The sequence below is a fragment of the Dendropsophus ebraccatus genome, chromosome 10 (genome assembly GCF_027789765.1).
Source record: "Dendropsophus ebraccatus isolate aDenEbr1 chromosome 10, aDenEbr1.pat, whole genome shotgun sequence".
Classification (NCBI taxonomy): domain Eukaryota; kingdom Metazoa; phylum Chordata; class Amphibia; order Anura; family Hylidae; genus Dendropsophus; species Dendropsophus ebraccatus.
Genome location: NC_091463.1, coordinates 13296351 through 13309930, shown reverse-complemented (window position 1 = coordinate 13309930; position 13580 = coordinate 13296351). Strand labels below are relative to the sequence as shown.

The 13580-nt window shown below is 46.1% G+C and overlaps 1 protein-coding gene across 10 annotated transcripts in view; it reads right to left on the bottom strand.

Annotated features, from left to right (window-relative positions):
- CCDC120 (coiled-coil domain containing 120) overlaps nt 1-13580 on the bottom strand; it is a 28270-nt gene that overhangs the window by 13601 nt on the left and 1089 nt on the right. For 5 of the 10 annotated variants that reach the window (XM_069943140.1, XM_069943133.1, XM_069943143.1 and 2 more), the window contains exon 2: nt 1321-1369. The gene's annotated coding sequence lies outside the window, so the exon portion shown is untranslated. The other 5 variants (XM_069943141.1, XM_069943135.1, XM_069943139.1 and 2 more) reach the window with 4 other exon arrangements.

The window sequence follows — 13580 nt, the reverse complement described above, 5'->3', positions numbered from 1 at the left end:
AACCAGAATAGAAAAAAGTTTCACAACACCGATCCCCGCGCTCTGTCAATCATTAACACAATGCATGCCATTGTCCACGCCTCGCTGGTATCTGCACAATTTGCTCTCCTCAAATTACAATACAAATACTATTATGCTGACCTCATCCTCTCCCATCAGATCTACTGTAACCTTACAGGTGAACTCAAGAACTGTTCAAGAAACCCTTCAGTCGTCCTTCTCTTTTATTCAGACTCCTTTTAGTGATATCTCATCCTAGGAAAGCTGGGTGACGCTATGATATGAGGCCATTTTAGAAGTAGTCACCCAAACCTTATGCAGTCATCCCTGACTACTATGGTATTGCAGATTCGGACAAGGTCTTGGACGTGGGTTTGTCCCATTCACTACGGCTACTCTAAATCCAGGCAATGCAATGTGGAATCTGAACGGACATGACACTTCCACAATATAGTTGATTGTATTCCATGTGATACCTATACAGTTTACAACACACAATCCTAGGACAGACTGGCCATTCAGCACTCGAGGAAAGCTGGATGATGACAATATGGCAGAATGCCTCGCAAAACCACTACATTCCTAACGTGATTTAGGTCAGATCGGTACTTGCCACCAACACAAGGGCCGTCATTGTGTAGAGAAGTCATCTGCAGAAATCCTGTATGATTACAGGGTGGATGACATTCTGCACATACCTAGATAGAGAGCTGCGGAAATCTTCCTTCACCTTTAAGGTGCCAAGTAATCAGCCTACATGATACCCTACCGCTTCTAAAGCAGCAGGTGTGGAGGCACAATTATTGGGGTATCACTAGGAACCTTAATCTGTCCTTAAAAAGATTTTTTTTGCTGTCACTAGTTATTGAGCCCCCTCCATGATACACAGCTTCTTCGTATTCTCTACAGTTCATGGGGCAGGGCCAGAGATGGGCTATTTGCCACTAGTACATACATAGCCAGTTCCTATCACTTCTCTGGCTCCTCTCTGCTATGCCATGACATAGTGCAGGTCCTGCACTGGACTGGACGGGCTGGCACTGCTCTGATGGTTTATATAGGATAGTACATTACAAATTGGGGGGGGGGGGGGGTTACTGATGCTCTGGGTCTGCAAGGTGCTATGTGAGCAGAAAGGAAAGAAACAGCCGCAGCACACCGAGCCTGAGCAGCCGAGAAGCTAAAGGGAAGGTGGATTATACTGCAGCAGTGTCTCCCCCAGCCACATCAGCATATCAGGTCCTATGTTACTAGAGGTGTCTGATTGACGCTTATCCCCCTCCCCCATGTTATAGACACATACGCTTCTCGCCCTCTTACCGTTAGTGACCCAGCAGACGGCCATTCACCTCACAACGCTGCCCCAAACCTGAAAAGACAGTGAAACAAGAACATAAAAATGAGTGTAGTGCTATAATACGATATCGCAATTCATTTTCCTTTCAGCCTTAGACTGGGTTCACACTACGTTTTTGCAATCCTTTTTTTTTTCTATCAGTTTTTTGCAAAAACAGATGAAAAAAACTGATGCTTTTCTGTGCATTCGTTTTGATCAGTTTCTCCATTGACTTCCATTATAAAAAAAACACGGATCAAAACGGATCCTTTTTTTTTTTTTACAGACTCAAAAAATTGAGGTCAACTATGTTTTTGTGTACGTTAAAAAAAAAAAAATCTGTTGTGATCCATTTTTTTCATAATGGAAGTCAATGGAAAAACGGATGCGCACAAATGCGAAAACGTAGTGTGAACCCAGCCTTAGTCATGGTCCTCGTATTCCAAGATGGCAGCACTTATTAGCAATATGAGAGGGGTACAGTTTACCCTTTATGGGGGTGCACTGTGCTCTAGTAATGTGTCTGGTTGTAGTTATTTACCAGGGAGATGGCAGGTCCCATGTGGCCGTCTGATCTGTGCCCGGCGCCTTATGTAACCTGCTGTAAAGGTATCGGAAGGATTGGTTACACGGAAGCAACGGGTGATTCACTAGGGCAGGTCTCTGCAGGATAGTGGTGGTGGTGGGGGGTGACAAAAAGTTTCCAAGTACAAATAACAGTGTGTTGTTGGCAGTGTCCACTGCGCTGACGTCATTGGTGCGGCAATTATATGCTTATAATAATCACACTCCCTCCCTGTAATATGGCTGTCCGGGCACACCTAGCTCAGTACAGCGCAGACGACCAGGGCTCACCGGCCCTACCACCTGCTGATCCCTCTGACAGGAGATCCTTATTTATAGATTTCATCCATAGAACCTGTTCTCTATTGTGTAGAAACAGATCTGACACGTGCCAGGGATTCAGCATGGCCACCCAGCGCTCACAGGTACTGTTACAGAGCAGGTTAGGGTCAGTATGGCCATCCAGCGCTCACAGGTACTGTTACAGAGCAGGTTAGGGTCAGTATGGCCACCCAGCGCTCACAGGTACTGTTACAGAGCAGGTTAGGGTCAGTATGGCCACCCAGCGCTCACAGGTACTGTTACAGAGCAGGTTAGGGTCAGTATGGCCACCCAGCGCTCACAGGTACTGTTACAGAGCAGGTTATGGTCAGTATGGCCACCCAGCGCTCACAGGTACTGTTACAGAGCAGGTTATGGTCAGTATGGCCACCCAGCGCTCAAAAGGTACTGTTACAGAGCAGGTTAGGGTCAGTATGGCCACCCAGCACTCACAGGTACTGTTACAGAGCAGGTTATGGTCAGTATGGCCACCCAGCACTCACAGGTACTGTTACAGAGCAGGTTAGGGTCAGTATGGCCACCCAGCACTCATGGGTACTGTTACAGAGCAGGTTTGGGTTAGGGCACCCCTTTATCTTGGGTATTCTGGTTTATTGCTCTGACACAAGACACTACATGTGCTTCACCTTATTCTTAGCCTTGCTTGTCCTGTACTTATCCTGCCCTGCGCTGGTACAGAACAATTATGTAATGTGATAATTTTAGATGCAGATGAATTTATGATCCTTTGTTCATGTGTCACAACCGTCCACGTGTTATTTCACAATCTGTTCCTAGGAAAGCTGGGTGATAGCCAATATGGCTGCCAGGTATGGGTCCAGGAAGGTTATCACCTAACTTTCCCAGACATAGGACTCAGATGTGGCTACTAGAGATTCAAATCGATCTGAACCCGAACGTTCGGTATTTGATTAGCGGGGGCTGCTGAACTTGGATAAAGCTCTAAGGTTGTCGGGAAAACATGGATACAGCCAATGACTATATCCATGATTTCCACATAGCCTTACGGCTTTATCCAACTTCAGCAGCCACCGCTAATCAAATGCCGAAAGTTCAGGTTCGGATCGACTCGAGCATGCTCCAAGTTCGCTCATCTCTAGTGGCTACCAATCAGAAGATCAAAGTAAAAATTCTATGGCCCTATAGGTGCAACTTGTACCTACAGACAGATAGATGCCCATCCAGCTTTCCATGGGTTGCTGCCAAGAAGCAGACGGGCACCAGGCATGTAGGTATCACAGTGATACTCATCTAGGTTAGAGATCATGTAAGCCTCTGGCTCAGAGAGCTGTCATCCTGACCCATTGTCTGCTGTCATCACTGTACAGGTAATGATGACATCATCCCAGCGTCAGGATGACATCATCATACCCTGCTCTCTGGGTCAATAACACGACACGTCACTCAGGAACGCTGCACTCACTACGGGGCGATGGCTACATGTCTGGATATATCCCAGTTTTCTTTCTAGGGGCCAAATATTTTGCTTGCACATTTAGATACTTGGCTCTGCAGATAAGCTTATATACACTATGACAAGTTAGGACACAGCAGCTCAACACACAGTATCAAATGACAGACTTAGATACACAACTCAACAGACAGTATCACACAGCAGGCTTAGATATACAAGATCAGCCAACAGCATCACATATAACAGGCTTAGATACACCAGCCTAGCCAACAGCATCACACATAACAGGCTTAGATACACCAGCTTAGCCAACAGCATCACACATAACAGGCTTAGATACACCAGCTTAGCCAACAGCATCACATATAACAGGCTTAGATACACCAGCTTAGCCAACAGCATCACACATAACAGGCTTAGATGACCAGGTCAGTCAACAGCATCACACGACGGGCTTAGATATACCAGCTCAGCAGGCAGTATCACACAACAGGTTTAGATACATCAGCCCCAGTACAGGTTGGTATCTGGCCCAGCAGGAAATGTCTATCCGCACAGCCCTTGCTCAATATGAACCTTCCCTACACCCAGCAGGTGTGAACACGCCACGGCTGCCTCCTGACTCACCCGCAGCTGTGCCAGCTCCCCGACCAGAGCTCTCTGCAGGCTTCCTGCATACGCCACCAGTTCCTGTAGATCAGGAGCTCAGCTCTGGAGCCCTCACTGCAGCTCCATAAAGGATAACAATAATCCAGATGTGGCCCTGGTGCCCGCTGATGCCACCACAGAATCCTGGGCACTTTACCTGTCCTGTCGTACTGCTCAGGCACTTGTCCTCGTCTCTGGCCCGCAGCTCTTATGCCACGGATGTGGCAAGGTGTACCCGGGGTGTTAGAAGCACCTGCCCATTGTTTTTTTTTTATTGCTTTATAACTTTATATTGGATCACAATTGTAGGCGTATAATTATAACATACTGGATTTCTATTATAGCTCCTTGAACCTTTAGACAGGGTCACAGGTTTAAAAAAAATTAAAGGAACACAACAAAATAAACTAATACACTGGTATAGCTACAAAAGTAGGTGTGGCACTGCAAAATTAGTGTCAGGCTCCTCCCCTTTAAGCATAAAACAGATTAAGGGTACGTTCACAGGTACCGGATCCACAGCGGATTTCATCTAACTGAACACAGCATCAAATCTGCTGCGGATCCTGTACGTGTGAGCGTACCCTTATAAAGAGTGTCAGTTGTCCACAGCAACCAATTACAGCCCATCTTTCATTGCAACCATGGATCTTTAAAAAAAAGAAGAAAAAAAAAAAATGAAAGTCATGCTGTGTTGCTATGGGCAACAACATTTTCATAAGTCATCCTCAATTACGGAAAATTGTCATTGTTGCAACCAATCAGAGCTCAGCTTTTAAATCTAACAACTGATCTGGTAAAAAAGAAGAAAAAAGTTGAGCTGTGATTGGTTGCTATGGGCAACCGACAGTTTTACTGTTAGGGTAGGTTCACACTACGGAATCTGCATGGATAAGTTCTGGTGGATTTGGTGGCTCGTACCCGTTCATGGCGGCCTGCATATCTGCCGGCTCCTTGCCACCATTCTACGGCCGGGCCAATTCCGCTGTCCGCCAAAGGAATAGACATGTCAGTTCTTTCGGCGGAACACTGAATTGGCCCGACCACAGAATGGTGTCTATGGCATGGGTGGATATGCGCGCCGCCATGAACAGGTACAAGCCACAGAATCTGCCGGAACTTATCCGTGCGGATTCTGTAGTGTAAACCTACCCTCCGATAGATATCTCCCCCATTGTTACAATGCTTGAAGGGGCAGCTTGACAACGTTTTTCTATTAAAATTCAGCTCTGTTCACTTCAATGGAACTTAGCTTCAATACCACACCCAAACTGAGGACAGGAGGAGTGCTGTTTCTGGAAGCAAGCAGCCATGTTTTATTTTTAGGTCTGAATTACCCCTTTAAGTGGCGTCTACCACTCAGTCTACGTCTCACTTGTAAGTATTCATGAGGCTTGACTTCCTGTCTTTCCACATTCATATGAATATTAGCAGACCCCTAAAAATGGCTGCCTTTCTATAGGTGGCAGGTCAAGGTATAAGCATACAGTGAGTATCTATGGTCTGCGCCATTGCATATAAATAGGGAAACAGGCTGTAGAACCGAGCTGATGGGAAACTAGAGTTCTTAAAGGGCCGCAAACCCTAAATTTAGCAGCGCTGATATCCTTCACACCTATGTATGGAAATGTTTCGGGAAGTTCTCGGCACTGTAGATACGAGTTATAGTGATGGGGGCAGGGGTGTCTTCTGGATTACATTTATGAACACTATAGTCAGTCTGAAAAGGCTGAGCATTCAGTTGCACTGATGCTTTACAGCTGTTGCAAAACTACAACTCCCACTGTGCCCTGTCAGCCGTAGGCACAATGGGAGTTGTAGTTTTGCATCGGTTTAAAGGGGCTGTCCAGATTCGGGGGACTGAATTTAGTGCATATTACAGATACCCACAGGGCCACTTGCCATGGGGCACGTTCATGATATCACATCCCAGTGGCTTCGGGGTGTGCTGGATAACTTGGCCAGGAATAATAGACACACCTCAGATAATATTGACATCTGATCACACGGCCGGAATGCTCGCAATGTTATAGTATCTGTCTAGTATGCAAAGCAGGGGATGCATCACTGCATTACTAGGCAGACCTCCCTATTAGGTGTCTGGAGAAGCTGGATGCAACCCTAGTGGGAACCATAATGAGGAACCCCCTGGTTACTACCCAGCCTTCCAGACTGAGCCAGCACTGCTCCCATAAGTTCCCACAAGGATAGCCATCCATCTTTTCAAGGTCCTGAAGGGCAAGTCTTCCAGTTCCAGGAAAGTTAGGTGACACCGCCTGATCTACGAGAACCTTTTCATCTTCCCCATTTCCCGTAAGTCGACCATACGGTAGTTACTAGAAGTAATTGGAGGCGGCCAAGGATGGAGCAATCCTTTTGGTTCCTGAACGGATGGCTCTGACTTACAGACGCTGCATTGTTCTCACAGTCAGAGAGGAAAAAAGAAAAAAGGTTCCTCTTTGGCTCTACCCATCATCTTGCAGATAATGGGTAAGATCACCGAGACCTGACTGCTGAATTCAAGGGGAAGTCCACTTTGCGTGGCTGTATTTGTTGTCCATTACAAGGTCTAATGAATGCAGCCCCCCATGCCACACATTTCTCCCTTCGTACATCCTGACCCTACCACATGAACGATGACCAGCAGTCAGGCCAGGATCTGCCATATAACACGTCTGTATTACCCTAGTGTGGCCTAGCTAAATGGAGTGTTCCTTTAAGATGTGTGGACCCTATGGGGAAGATTTATTAAACATGGTGTAAAGTAAAACTGTCTCAGTTGCCCCTAGCAACCAATCAGATTCCACCTTTCATTTTCCAAAATGTCTGTGAGGGATGAAAGGTGGAATCTGATTGGTTGCTAGGGGCAACTGAGCCATTTTTACTTTACACCATGTTTGATAAATCTCCCCCTATAAGTAGAGACCCCCTCTCTAATAGAGCAAAAAGACGGTAACTATCAACACGGGGTTCCCCTTTAAATGAGGCGGCGCTCCCTACAGCACCCTTTCTCCTAGCCATTAGTGGCGGACCCCCGCTGACAGCCTCTCAGACATGTCTCCATGACAGACCTACTTAAAGTGCACTTCCTCTTTAAAAGCTGCAGTGGTTGCGGGTCGGAAAGCTGACAGCGTTGTCAGAACTTGCTCCTTGCACTTTAGGCTACAGCTTTCATGTCTGACCTCATCTCTCTGGTGTGTTAGAGAGAACATGCTGCAATCCGTCGGGGCCCGCAACGTGGCTTCTTGTGACATAATCCCTCAGCGTTAATCCTCAACCTCAAGACGCGGCCGTCTTCAACCTCTACAGTCACAGTCAAGTATTCCCACAGGGCGTCTGTGCCGAGTCTACATACATGTATGTATATATAGCAGGCCAGACACAGGCTCCAGGTGCACACGTCTGGTGGAGACAACCACTGACCACAAGGCCTAGCGGGGCATATGGCCATCATGGAGGGGGGTCCCTCTTCTGTCATCCTTGTATTACACAGCCATCCCTCTGAGCATTACATCTCCCCTGCAGCAGGAAACCAAGCGGAGATCAGTCAATGTGGCAGCCTCTTAAAGGGATCCTATGTGCATTATACCTGGTGAGCAGGCGGTGCAAGAAATCTCTTTATTGTCTTTTAAATAACAGCCATGCTCCGCCTTCTGACAGGTTTTCTTTAATTGTTCACCAATTTTACTTTTTCTTTCAGCTCAACTAGGGCAAGAAAATGCCAGAAATTTGTAATTTACTTCTATTACAAAATCTCAATTCTTCCAGTACTAATCAGCTGCTGTATGTCCTGCAGGAAGTGGTGTATTCTTTCCAGCCGGGAAAGCAGGAGAGGTTTTCTATGGGGATTTGCTACTGCTCTGGACAGTTCCTGATGTGGACAGAGGTGACAGCAGAGAGCACTGTGTCAGACTGGAGAGTCTGCACTTCCTGCAGGACATACGGCAGCTGATAAGTACTGGAAGACTGGAGATTTTTTAATAGAAGGAAATTGCAAATCTCTGGCACTTTCTGATACCAGTTAATTTGAAAGAATTTTTTTTTTCCTGGTGAACAACCCCTTTAAGGAGCGTAAAGGGACTCTCCTGCAGAAGACAAGTAAAACTCCTCTCATGTCTGAGCGCTCTCAATAGCTACTAGTTTATAACTGTGGGCCCCTCATACCGAATTATAATGGGCCCCTTTATATCGGAAAGAGAGCTCTATTACTATCCCACACCCTCTGTACCCGCTATGGTTACACCCCTGCAGTTTTGGGGTGCCCCCACTCAAAAGACACTGAATAAACCGGTTCTCTTTATGGCGTCAGGTATCAGGACGATTCAAGGTGACGGACTATAACAATACGAGATTACATTACACTATAACCAGCACGGCGACGTTAGAGTCTAAGCTGGCAATGACCTGACTTAAGGAGGAAACATGGCCGCTGGGGACTGAGCTTTGGGCGCCCCTGAGCTACATCAACATATTTTACCATCAGAGACAAGCCCCACGCATACACCAAGTCCTTAAAGGGGTACTCTGGCAAAAATTAATCAATTTGTAATTTATTTCTATATAAGAATCTCCAGCTTTCCTGTACTTATCAGCTGCTGTATGTCCTGCAGGAAGTGATGGATTCTTTCCAGTCTGACACAGTGCTCTCTGCTGCCACCTCTGTCCGTGTCAGGAACTGTCCAGAGCAGGAGAGGTTTTCTATGGGGATTTTCTACTGCTCTGGACAGTACCTGACACGGACAGAGGAGGCAGCAGAGAGCACTGTGTCAGACTGGAAAGAAGACACCACTTCCTGCAGGACATACAGCTGCTGATAAGTACTGGAAGACTGGAGATTTTTAAATAGAAGTGAATTACAAATCTATATAATTTTCTGAAACCAGTTGATTTGAAAGAAAAAGAATTTTGCCCCTTTAAGTCACCCTCGTGCAGTCTCTTCTTAGTTCTGTTTTTGGTAAAGTTGTTATCCCTTATACAGGAAGACAATTTCACCCAACTTTCCCAGCCCCCTGAAAAACAAAGTGACACCCTGTCCTAGCGGGACATCTGTAGGGTTACAGGCCAACTATGAAGACCACATGGGAGACTATTGGGGGTCTATTACACCCATATGGGAACAGCTGTACAAAACTACAATTCCCATCATGCCTGGACAGCCAAAGCTTCGCTTTGGCTGTCCAGGCATGATGGGAATTGTAGTTTTGCAACAACTGGAAGGCGTCAGGTTTGACATCCATGACACAAGTGGCCGGAGGAAGGTGACGGCAGGCCCTGTACACCCAGAACACGTTCTCCGGTCACCTGTACCGCAGCATCCGCCTCCGCCCAGATTACCAGTAATTAGCACCGTAGGTGGCGACATCAATTATTTTTATTAGCAGATTATTTCCTGTTTATAAAATCCCTTCAGATAGGATTCCAACGTGCACAAGGGGACGCAGCAAGACAGGCTGGTGTCTATCTGCTCCTGGGAAAGCTGGGTGCTAATAGGGGTCATCATGCTGGCAATTCTAACTAGATGAATAAAATTATATCAAAGCCATTCAGGGTGCTGGGAAAGCAGAGTAACAAGCACTGTGCGAACTGCAATGGCGGCCATACCAGATACGGGTGTAAGGGATTCCCGGCAAGTAGATGACAGGCGCCTGCGAATCTGCGCATATGGGGAGAATGAGAACTCCCATATGCTGCGACATCCCGAGCGCTGGAAACAAGGGTAAACAATCTGTCAGCAGGCAGACGACATGGTGGCGGGTTACCAGTGTGCCGTCTAGTCATGGTACGGGGGCCGACCCTATAATAGTCATATACAGCACCAGCTATATGGGTATACAGGGGTGGAAGACTGATGCTGAACTACAACTCCCATCATGCCGACAGCTGAGGGCTGTAGTTTGGCACCAGCAGCCACGGGTTGGAGATCACCAGCTTTGTTATCAGGGTATGATGAGAGTTGTAGTTCTGTAATAACCAGAGAGCCACCGGTTGGGGATGACCAGCTTACTGTATAGAGTCTGATACATGTATATAGTATAACATCAGGCTCCGCTATACAGATCACTACAGACATACTGTAGGTCATATACATGTATATAGTATACATTGTATAACATCAGGCTCCACTATACCGATCAGTCATATACATGTATATAGTATACATTGTATAACATCAGGCTCCACTATACCGATCAGTCATATACATGTATATAGTATAACATCAGGCTCCGCTATACAGATCACTACAGACATACTGTAGGTCATATACATGTATATAGTATACATCATGTAACATCAGGCTCCACTATACCGATCAGTCATATACATGTATATAGTATAACATCAGGCTCCGCTATACAGATCGGTCATATACATGTATATAGTATAACATCAGGCTCCGCTATACAGATCACTACAGACATACTGTAGGTCATATACATGTATATAGTATACATTGTATAACATCAGGCTCCACTATACCGATCAGTCATATACATGTATATAGTATAACATCAGGCTCCGCTATACAGATCGGTCATATACATGTATATAGTATAACATCAGGCTCCGCTATACAGATCACTACAGACATACTGTAGGTCATATACATGTATATAGTATACATTGTATAACATCAGGCTCCGCTATACCGATCAGTCATATACATGTATATAGTATAACATCAGGCTCCGCTATACAGATCGGTCATATACATGTATATAGTATAACATCAGGCTCCGCTATACAGATCACTACAGACATACTGTAGGTCATATACATGTATATAGTATACATTGTATAACATCAGGCTCCGCTATACCGATCAGTCATATACATGTATATAGTATAACATCAGGCTCCGCTATACAGATCGGTCATATACATGTATATAGTATAACATCAGGCTCCGCTTTACAGATCACTACAGACATACTGTAGGTCATATACATGTATATAGTATACATTGTATAACATCAGGCTCCGCTATACCGATCAGTCATATACATGTATATAGTATAACATCAGGCTCCACTATACAGATCAGTCATATACACGTATATAGTACACATTGTGTAACATCAGGCTCCGCTATACAGATCTGTCATATACATGTATATAGTATACATTGTGTAACATCAGGCTCCGCTATACCGATCAGTCATATACATGTATATAGTATACATTGTGTAACATCAGGCTCCGCTATACCGATCAGTCATATACATGTATATAGTATACATCATGTAACATCAGGCTTCGCTATACAGATCACTGAAGCAAGAAAAAAAACTATGAAAAATTGAAATGCCTGACAACAAAAACCAAACACAAATGTGAACATCGCCATAGAAACAGGTGTGATCTACCGAGCATCAGACGTATGTCATACAGCATATATGTAATGTATAGAGATAATAGACACCATAATAATCTAACATCACACATGTATACAGAGGACGGCGCCCCTCACACATGTATACAGAGGACGGCGCCCGTCACACATGTATACAGAGGACGGCGCCCGTCACACATGTATACAGAGGACGGCGCCCGTCACACATGTACACAGAGGACGGCGCCCGTCACACATGTACACAGAGGACGGCGCCCGTCACACATGTACACAGAGGACGGCGCCCGTCACACATGTACACAGAGGACGGCGCCCGTCACACATGCACACAGAGGACGGCGCCCGTCACACATGTATACAGAGGACGGCGCCCGTCACACATGTACACAGAGGACGGCGCCCGTCACACATGTACACAGAGGACGGCGCCCGTCACACATGTACACAGAGGATGGCGCCCGTCACACACATGTACACAGAGGATGGCGCCCGTCACACATGTACACAGAGGATGGCGCCCATCAGCCGCGTATACAGAGGATGGCGCCCGTCACACATGTATACAGAGGACGGCGCCCGTCACACATGCACACAGAGGACGGCGCCCGTCACACATGTATACAGAGGACGGCGCCCGTCACACATGTACACAGAGGATGGCGCCCATCAGCCGCGTATACAGAGGATGGCGCCCGTCACACATGTATACAGAGGATGGCGCCCGTCACACATGTATACAGAGGATGGCGCCCGTCACACATGTACACAGAGGATGGCGCCCGTCACACATGTATACAGAGGATGGCGCCCGTCACACATGTATACAGAGGATGGCGCCCGTCACACATGTATACAGAGGATGGCGCCCGTCACACATGTATACAGAGGATGGAGCCCGTCACACATGTATACAGAGGATGGCGCCCGTCACACATGTATACAGAGGACGGCGCCCGTCACACATGTATACTGTACATTAGCAGTACACATACATATATAACAGATGGTGCACACAATATACAGGACCCAAGATGTATAACAAACACTTCATATATAGGAATCATACGTCCATGGTATACAGGCATCATACATACCCATCCATGGTATACAGGCCGTCATACATACCCATCCATGGTATACAGGCCGTCATACATACCCATCCATGGTATACAGGCCGTCATACATACCCATCCATGGTATACAGGCCGTCATACATACCCATCCATGGTATACAGGCCGTCATACATACCCATCCATGGTATACAGGCCGTCATACATACCCATCCATGGTATACAGGCCGTCATACATACCCATCCATGGTATACAGCCATGGTATACAGGCATCATACATACCCATCCATGGTATACAGGACATCATACATACCCATCCATGGTATACAGGCATCATACATACCCATCCATGGTATACAGGACATCATACTTACCCATCCATGGTATACAGGACATCATACATACCCATCCATGGTATACAGGACATCATACTTACCCATCCATGGTATACAGGACATCATACATACCCATCCATGGTATACAGGACATCATACTTACCCATCCATGGTATACAGGACATCATACATACACATCCATGGTATACAGGCATCATACCCATCCATGGTATACAGGCATCATACCCATCCATGGTATACAGGCATCATACATACCCATCCATGGTATACAGGCATCATACATACCCATCCATGGTATACAGGCATCATACCCATCCATGGTATACAGGACATCATACATACACATCCATGGTATACAGGCACCATACATACACATCCATGGTATACAGGCATCATACCCATCCATGGTATACATGACATCATACATACACATCCATGGTATACAGCCATGGTATACAGGCATCATACATACCCATCCATGGTATACAGGCCATCAT